The sequence below is a fragment of the Nannospalax galili genome, unplaced genomic scaffold (assembly GCF_000622305.1).
Source record: "Nannospalax galili isolate Female #2095 unplaced genomic scaffold, S.galili_v1.0 scaffold24, whole genome shotgun sequence".
Lineage (NCBI taxonomy): Eukaryota > Metazoa > Chordata > Mammalia > Rodentia > Spalacidae > Nannospalax > Nannospalax galili.
Window position 1 is genome coordinate 3,456,494 of NW_008352654.1, and position 18,567 is coordinate 3,475,060.

The 18,567-nt window shown below is 45.6% G+C and overlaps 1 protein-coding gene and 1 pseudogene across 4 annotated transcripts in view; one reads left to right on the forward strand and one right to left on the reverse strand.

Annotated features, from left to right (window-relative positions):
• The window catches only part of Rgs6 (regulator of G protein signaling 6), a 217,636-nt gene that overhangs the window by 149,128 nt on the left and 49,941 nt on the right, over positions 1–18,567 (reverse strand). The window lies entirely within an intron of this gene.
• LOC108491638 lies at positions 12,154–12,678 on the forward strand (annotated as a pseudogene).

Below are 18,567 nucleotides of genomic sequence, written 5' to 3' on the forward strand. Positions count from 1 at the left end.
TATTCACCAGTCAAGGACTTTCTTTTCTCCCTACAGATAAGAGTTATGTAATTTGGGAGTCTTTTAGATAGACCCACTGAAGGCGTACTCCAATTGCCTTACCCTGTGTCTCTGTTCAGCAGGGAAGAAGCCAGAGCTGTCTGAGTCCTGATTCCCTATCCTCAAGTTGGGTAACCTCTTCAGAGGATGGTGTGATAAGAGTAGGAAGTAGGAATTGGCTAGGCAGTTAGGGAAAAAAGACCCCAAAGAAAAGTAGCCATGGGCCTCTTAGTAATATATTCAGTTCCAAAGGCCAAAAATGTTGAAAGTATTTGGCAGCTTTTATCTAATCCCTAAAAGGTTTTAGGGTTCCCTCTTCAGAAGGGGGAATCTTAGAGTAGCCAAAAGCCCCATAAAAAAAATAAAAGAAGAAAGAGTTCATGAAAAACAAACAAACAAACAAACAAACAAAAACCAGATCTTACCAGAAAAGAAGTGTTCTCAAGACACGTGAACCAATATTCTAGGACCGACTTCTCTTTTCCAACAGAATCTTTACAGAATTGTAGCTAAGACTACAAGTCCTAGGTCTAGTTTGCTATTATCTTTCAGAGTGATTGTATAATGAGTTAATACATGTAAATAATTCAATGTAAATAAATAAAATTCTAAAAATTAAAAATTTTTTATTACTTTATATGTATGACTATATTGCCTGCATGTATGTAAGTACACTTGTGTCATGCAATGCCTGCAGAGGGTCAGAAGAGGGTGTCGGATCTCCTGGAACTGGAGTTATAGATGTTTGTTAGCCATCATGTGGGTGCTGGGTATTGAACTCAGGTCCTCTGCAAGAGCAGCCAGTGCTCTTAACCTCTAAGCCATCTCTCTAGCCCTATATTAAGTATCTTAAAGGCATAACAGCTTGCCTATCTTAAGAACCAAATGAATTACAAAGGCTCTAGGTGCCTCGGTGAGGCCTGGGAAGCAACTCATGTATCTCTATAACACACCCTCAGTTTCCCTCTGTGGTTTGGTTCAGCACTTCAACCAGTGATGACCTGACATTCTTCTGCTTTGTTCATGTATCTGGGACTTCCTGCCTCCAGGTTTCTCAAGGGGTTCCCTGTGCTTGGAGACCACAATAGGGACACGAACACTGTCATATACTAACTTCTATGCTTCCTTGTAAATATTACATCTGAAAAATGCTCAACCATGGCTATACAGAGGGAGAGAGACAGAGATAGTACAGCTGAGATGCATAAACAGATTGTTCCACCACTGTCAAGGTCAAGTGTGGAAATACTTGAGGCCAAGCAGAACAGATAATCTGAAACCAGAGACAAAGGAAAATACAGAAAGCAGTGGTAAAATCCGAAGGGGGCGGTCATAGGTGGATGAGGGTTTGAGAGCCAAGGATTGCGTAGACAAGGGACACTGGTAAGCATTCAGGGAAATAGAGATAACAGAATCCCAGGGGAGGCTGCTGGAGGTACGCATTGAAAGTTTACAAGCACAGCAGCCACAGTCTCTCCTAGCCCACTCCCATCTTGTACCCTCTGTCACATGGTGGAGAAGCAATGGCCTTGACCATAAAGAACAGAAACTTCCAGGTGCTTGGTATAATCACAGATTATTGGCCCTATTAGCAGATGTACAATAAACCCTATTGGCCACACTGAAGACTTAGTTTGCTGCTCAGAACAAGCTTCTATTCTACCGGAAACATTCAGCCTCATTGTTTCCAGTCTTTCCAAGAACTCTGTACTGAATAACACCTCTTCCCTCTAATCCCTTCTTGTAACCTAATAGCAATGTATAGTGTCAGTGCTTAATAGATATTTGCTGTGCACATGATGCAACACTTGCATAGCCATTGCTCAGGCTGTTTACCAGGACTTCCAAAGCTCTCACTTGCAAGCAAGCAGGAGAGGGCAGCCCACACACAGGAGAAGGAGACTCTGGAGAGGCCTGAGTTAGGCAGAGCACAACAAAGGAATGGTTTCTTGGCTAAGTGTTATTTTCTTGGCCCTGCAGACCCTGCCACAGGGGATTAAAACCATGGCTCCTACCTTTAAGAAGCATCTTGATAGGTAATCAGACAAGACAAAATACATCACGTAAATCAGAAAAGTGTGACTACATGTGATATGCCTGCTCCCTCCCTGCTGAGGAAGGGAAAAAAATGTCTGCAGGTGCCAGACACCTGCTGGGGATTGGAAAGGAAGGGCTCTGAGGAGGCGAGGCTCAGTTTTGCTGAGTAAGATTGAGGACATCTCAGCTGGAGACCTTGGTTTGGGAACAGGTAACAAGCTGTGCTGAAAACAAAAGTGAGAGTGTAACTGACACTGATTCTTTTCTGCCTTCATCCCCTTCGACCTCTTTTACCTTCCCCCACCTCTCCACCCTCAAAGGGAGGTTTTCTTCCTAAGCCTCAGGATTTCTGGGACTTTTGTGAAGGTGAGCTGGGAAGAAAGTGGAGGAGGAGGGGATAAAGAAGGAGGCAGGGCTTTATAAGCCATTTTGTTTGGGGAAGAGTGCTAAAGCCATGCTGTCATAGTGTGTGGGCAGAGCCGAGCGGATGGGAGGGAGGGAAAGACAGACTTTTCGTTCTATTTTAATTGGCCAACAGTAGCCATATATTTCTATATTTATAGGGTACAGAGTGCTGTTTTGATATATAGCATACAATGGCCAGATCAGAATGGTCACCATCTCTATTCTGTCAAGTACCAGTAATTTCTTTCGCTATTTTAAAGAGTTGCCTGCTTTTCTTAGGACTCTTGGCTTTCAACACAGCTCTAAGACTTCACTTTTATGTGCTCAGGTATGGCAGGGCCTTCCTGGGCTCCTTCTACCCCATGCCACCTATGTGATAGGGTTCAGGTCCAGGCGACCCCAGACCCAGAAACCATAAGGCCCCTAGGAGGAACGGAGTCAGCCAACTCCCAGCCACCTGCAAGCTGACTAAAGTAGCTCCAGGAATTGGTGACCCAACGCATTGTGATCACCAGAGCATGCTCCGCAGGCTGACAAACAGGTTTCCCAAGCCCTGTAGCTGCAATGGGTTTCTGGAACCCTGTAAATGTAGAAAACATGTTTTAGAGTAGATGTTTTCCTCGATAAATTTCACCAGGTACAGACCCCACACCCTCCCTGAATAGCCTCCAAACAGCAGAAAAATATTCCCTTTTTCCGCATTCTTTTCCTTTATAAGCTACCCCGCTTCAGCCATTAGGCTGCTGGTTTTCATTCACTCCTGAGTTGAGACCCAGCCCCGATAACCCCAAAGTAAACTCTTGCTTTGCCAGAGCCCTCTCTGTTTCTGTTTCACGGTGATCCCAACCTCTGCCACCTTTTTATTTAACACTATGCACACCTGAGTCCAGACAAGCACAATATAACATTGCCCCTGAAACATAGATCCAAGTTCTTTTCTTTTTTCTTTCTTCCCTTTCTCCCTCCCAATCTATCTGTCCATCCATCATTCATCTGTCTGTTCATTAATTCACATGGTCCTCCATCTTCCCTCGAACCCAGGTTTCACTTACTGCTCATACACTGGCAAGCAGTCTACCACTGAGCTGTGTTCCTAGAACTTTCTGTAGTTTTTTAGTGTTGAGGTAAGATCTCACTAAGTTGCCCAGGCTGCTCTTAAACAATCCTCCAGCCTCAGCCTCCTCAGTGCTGGGATTACAGAGGTGTACCACCATGCCCAGCTCAGATCCTGGTTCTGATGAGTGATACAGGATGCTTTCCTCCTGTTCTCCATGCCCACCAGGCTCTCTCCTTCAGGCTCAGCTTCATGATGTTAACCCAGACCTCTCTAGGGCTTTGTTTCATAGACTTCTCTGAACCCCTTGAAAAACTTGGCCTTCAAAAGTCAGCCATGGCCTCCGCAAAATGTTGTTCAGCAGATCATGAACCCTCTGGGTACTCAGGGCCATGCCTGGGTCTCTCAATGTCAGTTCTCCCACTGCATATGAAGTTAAGAGTATATACTTTGGACCTAACTATGCAGGCTGAGGTGTCTCTCAAAGTGTGGTCCTGGCAGGATAAGTGTTGCTGGAAAGTTGTTAGAAATGCACATTCTCAGGCCAGCCCCTTCTTATAGAATCACAGAATCTAGAGGTGGGACCTGGACACTTGTGTTTAAATAAACCCTAGTCAAGACCTTGGACAAAGGTCTGAAAGTGTTGATTCCTTTCTACCAACAGCATTATGATCTTTGTTTCTAAAAGGTTGAAAGTGGCAGAGGCTGCACCCACTGGACTTTCTGCTTTCAAAGGCAGAGATGAGGCCAGCTTCCTGTTTGTTACAGCAACGTTCCACTTCAACAGCTCCCTGGAACCAGTGGCTCAGTAGACACCACAAGTAGGCAACTGCAGTCACTTGGCTTTTGACAAAGGGAATTCTGTGCTGAGTGCCTGCAGATTCTCTAACAGATCAATCCGGAGAGGACTGAGGGTGCTCAGGGAACTGTGCCTTTACCATCCACTACTTCCAGCATGCAGGGAGGGCATGGGGATGAACAATCCTATCAGGGTTCTTGGGGGGCACTATCACTCCTGAGTAGGGCTAAATCTCTCAGAAATCTTCCCATCTGTCTACCTGTCTACCTTTCCCTCCCTCCCTCCACCCATTATCCCCACCCCTCTATTCATCCATTTGTTTCCCAACTAATTCTCAAGTATGTATGAGGCTGCCTGTAACTTGTACATTAGAAATACCAGCCTTCATCCTTATCAGGGAGTCCTCCTTATCAAAGTGCTCTTAGAGCCCTGATATTTCTGCCCCACCTCCATGTTTTGAGCTTTCTTCTCCTTTATCAATCCCCACCCCCAACTCCCCTCACAAACATTGGGAACATCTCTCCTTCCGTTGGTGAAAAATGTTCCACCTAAGGTCCCCACAGAAAGATCTCGCTACCCTTAGCTTTCACTGGCTGTCCTTGCCTGCTGGTCCAATGCCCTTTCCTCTTCCTCTGCCTTCCCCTACCCTGCCACTTCATTTGGAGACAGAGAAACAACTGACGTCTTTCTTGGCCTCTGTTACTTCATGGGATTTTTCCTTTCTCTTATGTAAAAATGTGCGATTACTGATGGGTTCACTTATACACATACAGGCATAATACTCATACCCACAAAATAATAAAAATAATTTTAAAAAATTACAGAAAGGGGGGCTGGAGAAGATGGCTCAGCAGTTAAGAGCACTGGCTGCTCTTGCAGAGGACCTGGGTTCAATTCCCAGCACCCACATTTCGGTTAACAACTGTCCATAACTGTCCATAAGTCCAGTTCCAGGGGATCCAATACCCTCTCTGACCTCCTTGGGCACTGTATGATACATGTGTACCTACCTACATGTAGGCAATGCACCCATACACATAAAATAAAAATAATAAAATATTTTTAAAAAGGGAATCCAAAGGAACAAACTGGGAACTGGAATGAAGTTTAGATTTTATTATGCCAAACTGAAGTAGATGGCAGAAGGGATTTGGGCTACAAGTGAGATTAAATTCTAACTCTACCAATGATGTATGTGACCTTAAGAGAGGCCATTTAACTTCTGGAGTATGGGGACAATAGACTGATCTTGCTTGCTTGGCACTAGGAATCCAACAGGATTGTTCATGGGGAAGTGCTCCTGACCCACAGGCAGTTGGCTCTATACTTTTGAGGCCAACAATGGTCTTTTGGATTTTTATTTTTTTGTATTTTAAAAAATGTATTTTGTGTGTATGGGGGTGGGTGGGGCACATCTCAGTACATGTGTGGAAGTCAGTGGATAAGTTGAGGAGTCAGTTTTCTCCTTCCATCATGTGGATCCAGGGGAAAGGACTCAGGTCATCAAGCTTGGTGGCAAATGCCTTTGCACATATGTGGAAGTCAGTGGATAACTTGAGGAGTCAGTTTTCTCCTTCCATCATATGGATCCAGGGGAAAGGACTCAGGTCATCAAGCTTGGTGGCAAATGCCTTTGCCCATGAGACATCTAGTTGGTCCATCTAGATTTTTGTTATGAAGCGACAGATCCCAGAGGAAGGAGCACTTAGCTATGGGTGTGGCTCCCAGGATTTTATAGCCCGTTCTGATTTTTATTAGCTGTATGATTCTGAATAAATCATTTGGTTTTTTTGAGTCTCAGTTTTGTCATGAAAGAGTAATGTCATTTGTTTAACTCAAGAATTACAGTAAGAACTTAATCACACAGGCTAACTGAGAATTATGATGTATTAGCTACTGGTTGCCATGACAAAATACCCGATAAAAGCAACTTAATAAAATAAGAGTTCATTTTGGCTCACAGTTCCAGGGTACAGTCCATCATGGTGAAGCCATGGCCACAGGAGCTTGAGACACCTGGTCACATTATGTCCACAGTCAGGGCACAGAGAAAGACAAAAGCTGGTACTCAGCTTGCTTTCTGCTTTTTATTCGGTCTGGGACTCCAGTGCATGGAATGGTGCCATTCACAGTAGCCTGGGTCTTCCCACCCAGTTCACCTAATCTAGAAAATCCCTCACAGGAGGCCCATAATTTGTTTCTGTAGTTGTCCTAAATCCTGTCGACCTGACAATCAAGATTAAGCATCACATGGTAAGGGTTTGATAATATGGGTAAACAGTAACTGTGATTTGCAACATGAAATATGGTGAGTACATTATTGCCTAAGTAGCTGTGACTTTTTTCTCTTTAAAAAATTATTTATTTATTTCTATTTTTTTGTGCATGACTGTTTTGCCTACATCTAAGTGCACCACATGTGTGCAGTGCCCATGGAGGCCAGAAGAGGGTGTCAGAACCTCTGGAGCTGGAGTTATGGACAGTTGTTAGCGGCCATATGGGTGCTAGGAATTGAACCCTGGCCCTCTGCAAAAGCAGTAAGTGCTCTTAACCACTGAGCCATCTCTCTAGCCCTCCAAGTTTTTATTTTAGGGCATAAATATTTTTTGTCTATATAGATTTTTTGGGGGGTCTTTTGAGACAGGGTCTCCCTGTTGCCCCAGCAGGCCTGGAACTCACCACATAGACCAAGCTGGTCTTCATCTCATAGGGATCCACAGGTCTGTGCTCTGCCCATACCCCCTGGGGCTGGGAATAAAGTCATGTGCCATCACAGCCAGCCCTAATAAAGTTTATTTTAATGAAGAGTTTGGAAGACACAGCTAAACAAAAAGAAATAAAAGTTATATATAATTTTTCCTGTGCAGGCTCACTTTTTCCTCTTCCTCCTGCCTTCATGTTTAATGTTCTGATAATATACCATATCCAGCTCCTTTTAGCTGATGAAGTAGCTTTCCTCTTTGTTTTTTTTCTTTTTTCAGTGATAAACGATACCGCAGTAAACAGGTGCAACTTTTCTTACGCTCCATGATTTCCTGAGGATAAATCTTGGGAAGTGGAATTTCTGGGTCAGTTTCAAGGCTTTGAAAAAAACTGCATGACTGGCCTTCAAGCCACACTGAACCAAACTCCTCTTCCTCCCCAAGTGCACATGCACACCCCTTTCCCTACATCCAGCTTTCCACAACAGCTCTGCATGTCCGCTCTCCTGCTTTGTTTTTGCCAATATGAATGGGAAGAATAACGATAGCCCATTTAGGAAAATAATAGCTTTAAAAAATAGAAGAGATTCAAACGTTTCTAGTTCACCTACTGACAGCTGTTTTTCTTCTCCTGGGGTACTCACATTTAATCTTACACCAGGGACTCATAAGTATTAAAGGTATTGAAATTTATGCCTACATTTTCCCCCTCCAATTTGCCTTTCTACTTACAGTGTCTGCTATCATTAAGACATGGAATGTCCTCCTGAGGCCCATGTGTTAAGGGTTTGATCACCAGCCTATGATGCTACTGGGAGATTTTGGAACCTTTAGGAGGTGGGGTCTAATGAAAGGAAGTTAGGTCACTGGGTGCCTTTGCAGGATATTGAGACACAGGCTTCTTCCTCTCCAACAGCCATGAGGGGAGCAGCCTCCCTTGCCCACGCTCCCACCATCATTAACTTCCCTGCCAGAAGCCCAGAGCAACAGGGCCAAGCAACCATAGACCAAACCTGTGAAACCGTGATTCAAAATAAACCTTCTCTCTTTTGAAGTTGATCGCCTTAGCTATTTGCTACAGCATCAGAAAGTCAATGAGCGCAATGATTTTAGAGGTAGAAATTTAAAATGCTGTGTATTTAAGTCTATTCATACTGTCTTTGATAGTTTCTGCAGTTGACATCAGACTCAAAATATTGACTAGAACTTTTAAGGGATGTTCTTTTGTAGGTTTGTATTGAATTTGCTTATTCAACAAATATTTATCAAATGCTTCTTACATGCCAAGCAGTAGAGAAAGTTTCACCAAAAGCACAGAGCTGAAAATAGAGTGAAAACACACATCACCGGGGCTGGAGAGATGGCTCAGCGGTTAAGAGCACTGACTGCTCTTGCAGAGGACCTGGGTTTGATTCCCAGCACCCACATAGCGGCTATGAACTGTCCTTGACTCCAGTTCCAGGGGAATCCAATGCCCTCTCTGACTTCTGCAGCATTGCATGACATGGGTGCACTCACATACATGCAGGCATTACACTCATACGCATAAAATAAAAATAATAAATATTTAGAAAAGAAAACACACATCACTGAAGGGTTAGCAGAGAAACAGACTCAGAATGTTATAAAAGAAAACACACATCACTGAAGGGTTAGCAGAGAAACAGACTCAGAATGTGTTCTACTTGACCAAACGAGCTGTTGCACAGGGGCTTCTATCCTAAAGAGAAACTATTAGTGATGCTACTTGGAACTTAGATTCCCGGGTCCCATCGCATTTTACAGTGAATGAAGTCCATATAAATGCAATGAAAACAAAATCATAACGCAGAGCTAAGTGAGCCAGCTTGAATGACACGGAAGGCGATATTATGAACAGCGTTCCTTCAGATCAACCAAAGAGGAGCAGCCATCCGTGCTAGAATTTCTCATTTCATTAGGAAGTTCATATAGACATTATCTATCTCTTGGGAATCTTTTGCAATCCCTCTGAATCAAGGAAGCTCAGTGAGGAAGAATTAACCTTCCTTCAAGAAAAGGCCTGTAAGTGTGAGAGTCACACGCCTGTGCTGTTGACCTCCACTGCTGGACCCTGACCAACTTCGTAAGAATCCCAACCGCTCTAAGTTTGCTGATCGCCTCCCCAAACTGAACAAGCCCTCGATTATTTATGTATTATACTTCTCTGTATTCAACATCCCTTGGAAGTAAAACAATACATTTCTAGAAAAGCGCCCTACCAAAAGCCAAACCAAAAGTGTTGAAGATAATACCTGGCCTGCCTCACTCCCCTGGGAGAGGGGACACGGGCTTCCCTAGGAACAGTAGAGCTCTGCCCCTACCAGGACTACTTCCAGGGAGACATTCAACCTCCATTATTGGAACCCAACTCTTGCCTGTGGAGAAGGCGCTGCCCTGGCCCATCACAGCCCCAGCCTAGCACTGAGTAGGTGAAGGGAAGGAGGTGCAGCTTTCAACTACTCTGAGTTCCACAGTAGGGCCTGGCTATGATGTATATGTGAGAAATGATTGGAGTGAATGATTTGTACCTTCTACCTCCATCTTGAACCTCAGAAGGAGAGACAGGCCATTTACTTTTTGATGAGAAAGGCAGCCACCCAGCATGCGCAGGGGAGGTTGGCCAAGTATCCATATGGTAAAGATGGTAGAAAAATAAACATCTTATAAATGGGATGAATTCTGTCCATTTCACAACTTTGCCTGTGGTCACCCAATACTCATCCTCCCTAAGAGGAAAATTCTCTCTCAGCTTGCATTGCTCACGGCATTCAAAATACCATCTACTTCAAGACATGTTTTCCAAACTATCTCTGACTAGACTCAACCATTTGACAACCCCTCCCCTCCCCACATCACAAAGCCACAACCAGTCCTCTCTGTTCTTTGCGGTCTTGATTTTTCTTTGTGGGGTAAAACAATGGAAAGGTATCTCTCAGATCTGAAGGCCACAAGTAGTAAAAGTGTGGGCAGAGTCAGTCTCTCTGGAGGCTCTGAGGAAGTCATTTCTTGAATCTTTTCTGGCTTCTGTGGCTGCCTGGACTCCTATGGCTCCTTAGCTTATAGGTGTGTCAGGCTATCTCTGTCTCCATCTTGACATAGAATCCTCTCAGGCCCCTTTTATACTCTTAATAACTGATCCTTTGGTATATGGCCTTTTGATAACCCTCAAGTACAATCTCACCCACTCTCACGAGGCTACACACATGTGTGGGCACCTGCACCCTGTTCCCAAGAATGAAGGCTGAGGTTAGTCTACTCAGGACACAGGGTGCTCCTCAGTTCTGGGCTAGCTCACAGGCCTGGGGCTGAGTTTTTCTCAGGAGACAGAAAAATGAGGCTTTATTTTCTCACTAGGTTAACTGAAGCCCTAAGCCCATGTTCCCAAGCTCCGCTTCAGGCTTCTCATCTCTGGATTTGGTTTTCCCAAGAATGGATACTAAAAAGAATTGACTGGCTGACTCCATCCCTCTAGTAGATATATATAACATGATGGTTGCCATCTTTATATTGTTCTATGTGTTTATTTACATGGTAGTATAACTCTAATGTAAAGTTGCACACTGCTAAAAGAATTTCCTCCTTCAAAGGATTATGTGACTGCTGTAGGGAGTTTGAGACCCACTTTTCAGATGAAGAAACTGAGTCCTTTTACACTCACAGCACACAGAAAGTGGGTTGAGGCAGTAAGGGATATACTACTCACAGAAATGCTTTTATTATTTTTTGGTGTGTGTGTGTGTGTGTGTATGTGTGCCTGCATGAGTTTACATGTACTATGGGCATGCTGGAGCCCATGGAGGCTAGAAGGGAGCATAGGATCCCTTGGAATTTGAGTTACGGGCAGTTGTGACTTGCCATGTGGGTGCTGAGATGAAACTAGATCCTCTGCAAGAGCAGTAAATGCTCTGCTCTTAAGTGCTGAACCACTTCTCTAGCCCCCATTGAAAGTTTAAGATTAGTAAGGGGTACTGGTGAGACGGCCCTCTCCCCTTAAGCATCCCATTGTACTAGTTACTTTCCCTGATGCTGTGGCAAAACACCAGACAGGATCACTTAGGGAGGAGAGGTTTATTTTGGTTCATGGTTTCAGAGGGTTTGATCCATCACAGCGGGGAAGGCCTGTCAGTTTTGTGGTGAAAGCATACAGCTTGGGTGCCTCACATCTTACTAGACAGGATACAGAAATCTCAGATCAGAACCAGAGGTGGGTATAACCCTTAAGACTCACTCCCAATGACCCACCACTCCCAGCCAGAGCCCATACCCTGAAGGTTTCACAACCTCTCCAAACAGCCAGGGACCAAGTGTTCAAATCCATCAGTCTGTGGAGAACATTTCACATTCAAGCCACAATACCCACATCTGTTGGAAGGGCACACAGTCTTGCGCCTCAAATTCTGTGTTTACCACCCTCTTGCTTGCCAGAAGTCAGGGCAGAGGGGCTGCACAGGCCCTTGAAGGGACAGCATTGCTCATGGTCAGCTTGTAGTCAGGACAAACAAGTTGCCTCATTCTCAGGCCAGAGTGTTAGGAACCCTTGAGGAAGCAGAGGCATCGCATCAGAGCCCTTGGGCTTTACATTTTACTTCTCTATTCTGGCCACCCTGCATATAGCTTAAAAATGCAAACTGTTGGGGTGGCAGGGGATGGCTCAGTGAAGAACCTGAGTTCAATCCCCAGTACCCACATAAGTGGGGCCCTGTCCTCCCTCTGATCCCTCCTCATGTTCTGTTCTGCCTCCCTCTCTCCTGCAGATCTCTTTTCTCTCTCCCTCTCTCCTTCTCTCCCTCCCTCCCCTCCCCTCCCCTTTAGTCTCCCTGTAGCCTCAGCCATTCTAGAACTCATCCAGGCTGGAAATTACTTTAGCCCCTCGCTCCCTGGCTTCACAGGGAAAAGACATCCTGTCCAATTTTTTAAAAGTCTCAGCACACAGAAGAACCTCACTGCATTCATTTTCTTGGCAGAAGCTGCCTGCTGGCCTAATGCAGAAGTGATTTAGGGTTGAGTGGAGGTCTTTGCTTCTGGCCACGTGCCTTTCCACCTTATTTAAAAGAACTTGCTCTGCAGACGCTGCTGTCCCCTGTAGCCGTTTGCTAACAGCCATGGTCAACCCCACCGTGTTCTTCGACATCGTGGTTGTTGGCGAGCCTTTGGGTTGTGTCTTCTTTGAGCTGTTCGCAGACAAAGTTCCAAAGACAGCAAAAAACTTTCATGCTCCTGAGCACCGGAGAGAAAGGATTTGGTTATAAGGGTTCCTCCTTTCACAGAATTATTCCAGGATTCATGTGCCAGGGTGGTGACTTCACACGCCATTATGGCATTGGTGGCAAGTCGATCTATGGAGAGAAATCCGAGGATGAGCACTTCATCCCGAAGCATACAGGTCCTGGTATCTTGTCCATGGCAAATGCTGGACCAAACACAAACGGTTCCCCGTTTTTCATCTGCACTGCCAAGACTGAGTGGTTGGATGGCAAACACGTGGTCTTTGGGAGGATGAAAGAAGGCATGAGCATTGTGGAAGCGCTTTGGGTCATGGAATGGCAAGACCAGCAAGAAGATCACCATCTCTGACTGTGGACAGCTCTAATACTTTTAACTTGTGTGCATCTTAACCACCAGACCAGGTGAGCACCCTCCGCCCCATCTGCTCTCAGTAGCCCATAATCTTTGTGCTCTCGATGTCTCGGTGCAGTTCTTTGGGTTCCATATTCTCCTTACTCCCCTCCAAGTCTAGCTGGATTGCAGAGTTAAGTTTATGACTATGAATAAAACTAAATAGGAAAAAAAACAAAAACAAAAACAAATCCCACAAAACACCCTTCAGGTGAGATCAAGGCCACATGGTGACTTCCGGGTGGGCTGGGACTAGGGAGATGCTGTCAAAAAAAAAAAAAAAAAAAAGCCTCGGGAAAAAGTCCTATTTATTTATTTTCATTGTTGCATAGGCTTTCAGTGTCATATCAAAGAATCCATCACCAAATCCAAGGTACTGAAGACAAGTTGCTGCTTTTTAGTGCTAGAAGGTGCTATGCAGGCTGCCAAGGGAGAAAAGTCAACAATCTTACCCAGCAGTGGACCCTGCATACTACAATATTGACCTTGAATCCCAGCACCCACATGGTGGCTAACAACCATTCCCGACTCCAGTTCCAGGGGATCTGATGTCCTCTTCTGTCCTCTGTGGTCACTGCATAAATGTGGGTGGTCTGGTAAGAAATTTTATATGTATTAAAGGATAGTGGGATGCAGAGACAATTATGGGAGGTTGGCAGCAGTGACAGCTGGTTATTAAAGTGGAAATAAGCCAGCAGTTCCAGGATGGGGGAGACTGTGGAGTGGAGGCCTAGTCTTCTTGGGGTGTCTGTGCAGACCAGAATCCCCAAATCTTCAGACCCTCCTGATGTAAAATGGTGCTAATTCTTGCCCAGTTGACATGCTCAGGATAGGGTGAACACCAATTCCAAGTGTAAATGCAGGCTCAGAGAGAACTGGCTATAAAAAAATGTAACCATCTCTTTCATGGCGGGGACACAATTGCCTGTGTGCTCAGCAGGTAATCACAGCAAAGGAAATCTGTATCAGGCAGGCCACAGGTTTGAGACTTAGTCCCACTACTATCTCTGTATTGCATGAGCAAGTCACTTGTCCCATATCTACCTGTTCTCCTGTGCTCAAAGCATTTGGTTAAGCCTCCCTCCATCCAGTCTCATTCTGACAGCACCTCCCGCCCCTTCCATGTATTCCATCTCTGCCTCACACATTAGGTGGCCCAAGTGGATCATTAGCTAAAACCCAGAAAATCCCTCGTCCACATTTTTATTCTTACTTCAAGTCCTAGGGCAAAGGCCACCCCCTTGGAGAGGACCTGGATCTCACAGGTGCAGAGTCTCCCTGTCCCTTTATGACTGTAGAACTTCTCTTACTTCTCAGAAGCCATGGTTAGCATCTGGCTTCAGCGCAGTGGCCAGCACACAGCAGGAAGCAGCTGATTGAATTAAGGAACATGCATGCACATACCCCCAGGCCTTCCCGCAGGGCATCTGGCCTCCACTGAAACACTGATGCTCAGGTGACAGGACTTGGACTCTAATGTACTTATGCAGTCAGGCTCTTGCAATGCAGGCAGACTGGCATGATGGTTAGTATCTGGACTCTGGAGCCATAGGGCCTGAGTTCAAAGCCTAGGTCTGCCACCCACCAGCTGTGGGAGTCTAGGGAATTTTCTAAATGTTTCTATGTCTCCTTTATTCACTATGCAATAAGATAATGCTAGCTATTTTTATGGATGCTTTGAGCAAAAAAATGAGCTAGTATTTATGCTTGGCAAAGTACCCAGTGTGTCACAAGCACTTACTAAATTATGGCTTCAAATGGTGCTTTTACCATTATTCAGTAAAATACACAACCCTCAGGACTTCTTGCCAGGTAGCAGGATTTTTCATGCAAAGAAAATGAAATCCTGTGTCTCTCGCTAAGCTCATTCAGGTCTTTAGCTCTGTTGGTGTCGGCTGCAGAGGACTGGGAAATACAGCCGGGGCAGCCGCTGCCTCAGGGGCCTCTGGCTCCAGGACCTCAGACAGGGCGATTGCTCAGCAAAAGCCTTGAGTGCATGGCAAACAGATTAGCTTGCTATCATTTTGGCCTGCCACTAGCTGCAGAGGACTGGGAAATACAGCCGGGGCAGCGCTGCCTCAGGGGCCTCTGGCTCCAGGACCTCAGACAGGGCCATTGCTCAGCAAAGGCCTTGAGTGCATGGCAAACAGATTAGCTTGCTATCATTTTGGCCTGCCACTGGCCATTAGCTAAACTGCATGATTTGATATGGGGAGTGTCCTCCTGCCCTCTCTTGGTGCCAGGCAGCTTCTTATCTGTGTGGTATGACAGCAGCAAGTCACTCGAACACTGGTGACATGAATGTCCTCAGAAGATTTGCCCTCTGCCTGCTGAGATTCAAGGACAGGGGAAGAGAGGAAAAGGGATGAAAACAGGTAAGGAGAGCAACTGGGCAGAATAAAAATGTTTGGAGGCATCTTCCAGGAAGGGTTCTGAAACCTGCTCTAAGTTTGTGCTCAGAGACAGGTACATCTTTGTCACTAGGTCTGCCTGGTCTGTGCCCAACTGTACTAAAATTTCATTTTCCTAGCTTCTGGATTTGACTCTAATTTTCTTCTATTCAGTCTCAGTTCTTGGTACATAAGTTATTTTGAAGCTTGACAGCGGCACTGAAAGATGTCATGTCTGTGCTATGGACTTCTTCCATGCCACTGGATCTGTTGGGGGTGCAGTGGAGGAGAGGCAGGAGAAGGATGGGAGTGGGATAGCCTTATCTGTTTTCCTGCCTCCAGGACTCAGCTCACCCAAGATACCCTATAAACATCCCCCACAGTGAGTGTCAAGAACAGTCCAGAGTTCTTGGTATAAAAGGATGCAGTTATTCAGTCCGTTTGCTTCCCGTTTCACACATGGAAACTGATGTCCAAGGAACACTAAAGAATAACAGTTAACACCTTCCTGGCTTTGATTAGAAGTGAGGTGCTGTGCTAAGTGCTTTGCATAGATAAGCTGATAGAAGCCCAGTGAGTACAGGCTACTGTTTCATGCATTTGTTGTTGTTGAGTGTGGTGTTTAATACTGATGGTCACCTGGACAGGATATAGAATCACCTATGAAACAAATCTTAGGCTTGTCGGTGAGGGAATTTCTAGGTTGGGTTAATTGAGGTGGAAATGTACACAGTACTGTTCCGTGGGCTGGGGTTCCAGATTGAATAGAAAGGAGAAAGGGGGCTGAGCATGAGCATTCATCTCTGTTTCCTGTCTGTGGAGACGATGTGCCCAGCTGTCTCATGTTCTGGCTGCCACAATTTCTGTCATGATGGGCTATACCCTTGAACTGTGAACCAAAATAGACCCTTCCTTCCTGAAGTTACTTTTGTCAAGTATTTTGTTACAGCAACAAGGAAAGCAGTGAGTGCAACGAGGGAACGGAAGTGCAGGCTTGTTAAGTAGCCTACGTATCCAGTCAGTGAGTGGCAGTGTTGGAACTGGAGCTCAGCACCAGCTCTGAGTCCAGGGCCTTTCCCCTGTCATTTGCCTCCCTGTCATTTGCCTCCCAGGCATGAGCTTTTAGTCACTGCACTGCCAACAGAGGGGGCTAGGGGGGTCAGCAGGGGCCCCAGTCTCCAAGCACAGGCTCCCTGTTGTCTGGGCAAACACAGTAAGCCCCAAGCCTTCCTCCCAGCTTTCTGACCCTTCACACGTGAGGTCAGTCTTTCCAGGTCCAGCTGCCACGTTCTCCCACAAGCACCAAATTCCAATCAGCTGAAGGCTGACAGAATAAATGATGTAAGTGATTATGTAAGAGACTAAATCCCTGTGAAGCAAACAGGATCACTGAGGGAAAATAGAGATGCATACTTCTGTCTTCTTCTTGATCTGAAACAAAGGCCGGGGGCTCCACCTCTAGCCATCAGGGCTCTCTTCCCAGCCCAGTAGTCCAATCTAGTTCAAACAAGTCTGAGGCCAAACCTGGACACCTCATCATTTGAAGTCATGAGCCTTTCATGAGGCTTTCTCATCTTTGTTTAAACTGACCAGTCCCAACAAGGGGAGGGGAAACCTCTAAAACTTATAACCCAGGCCCTCCCCAAGAGATGTTGGATTCTCGGGTTTCCAGGTCTCCCTGTCCACTTGTGGAGAGCTTTGCTTCTCTGGGTGAGTGTGTGTATGGATGTGATATAAATGAAGACTGCTATGTCTGAGATCTTTCCTGCCTTTTAGTTCTTTCATTGCTGGAGAAGCAAAGTCAACTACAAGCCCTGGACAGTAACCACCCAAGACTCCTGATAATGTGAAGGAAACAGAGGACAAATCCTCCCAGCTTTACCTGAGGCAAAACTAGCTCCCTCTCAGCTGTCTTTCAGGCCACTGGGAAAGTTTGGCAGTGATGTAACCAATGGTTCTATAAGCTTTTTCAGAAGGTGGTGCTTACTATACGACTCAGCTGGCAGGGAGCAAATATTCCTGGAAGCAGAACTGTTGCCCACAACCCCACTTCTTCCCTTCATGCAGATGATATGACCAAGGGGCAATGCTGGTATACCCCCGAAGGGCTGATTTCCTTTGTGCTCACATGCAGTGGCAACAGCAATGATGCTGGCTGCCAGCATTCCCTAAAGGCTTCCCACGGGCTGCTGTTCCAAATATTCTACACAGACCAGTTCAGTTATCTGTGTAATCCTCACACTATCAGTCTGGAGACCCACACCATTATTAGACCCATTCTGCAGTTGGGACACTGAGAAATTGAGATATTAGCTCAAAGTTGCATGCTCTGTGTCAAGAGGTGGGAAGAGAGCCCAGGCTCTCTTGCAAAAGCCCATAGTCTTCCTTATACTCTGAAGCTGCCTCAGAGATCAGTGTTTGCTCCTTCCGAGCCTGAGAGATCATATCCTTGCTTGGGGGAGGTAGCTACTGACACAGGTTTTAGTGGAACCAGGACCCAAGGCCAAGTGTCCATTGCTCCTTTCTTTGAACAGTGCGGAACTCAACCAAAGGGCCCGAGTCTCATAAAGAGGCAACTTAAGCTTAGCTTCTGGCGGTGGGATGGGATTGGTGGGGGGAGGGGCGGAATCCTTCTCTGTTTAATATTAACAACTTAAAACACTTTGAGGAATTACAGTTAAGACAATCAACTTCACTTATAAACCTGACACTCCATTAGTTTTAGTTCTAATACAGAACATTTGGAGATACCAAAGCTTTCCCATTCAGAACTAAGGACAAGGAACAAGAGGCAAAGACCAGCCTTGATACCTGTTGCCAGGGCTCAGCATCCATGGAGAACAGGAAGGTTCAGAGCCACAATGAACTGTTTATGCTCTCAGTTCTTATGTGAGTATGCATCCACATGCCTGAATGCATACATAAACACAACGAGTAAAATTCAATTCAAGAAGTATTTATTCTGAGAGAGAGAGGGGGGCAGGGGAAGAAGAGGCCTTACAAACCAAATATGATGATGCACACCCTATAATCCCAGTACTTGGGGAGGTAGAGGCAGGAGCATGAGGAGTTCAAGGCTAGCCTGGCCAGCCTGGGCTACCTGAGCTACATGAGACCCTGCCTCAAAAAACTGAAGGGAAAAAAGAGCATGGATTATTGTAGGTAGTAGTGATGGTGCTTGGCTGATACCAAATTGCTTAATCTATACTCTGCAGGTTGGGCTGCAGGCAGCTGCCATTTTTTCTAAGTCAGGAATAGTGGTTATGTTAAAAAAAATCAGGCTGGGGACTTCCCTTTACTTCCCTGGGCTGCACAGCCTCTGGAAAGCCTGGCGCCAGCACCTTTCCTGGTCCCCAGGAGCCCTCTCCCTAGAGATAATACAGGACATGGAACTCAAAAGAACAATTATAAACATGATAAAAGAATTCAGTGAATTTAAAGAACACCCCCCCCAAAAGAAATCAAAGAACTGAAGGAAGATAGGGATAAACTTCTGAGTGAATT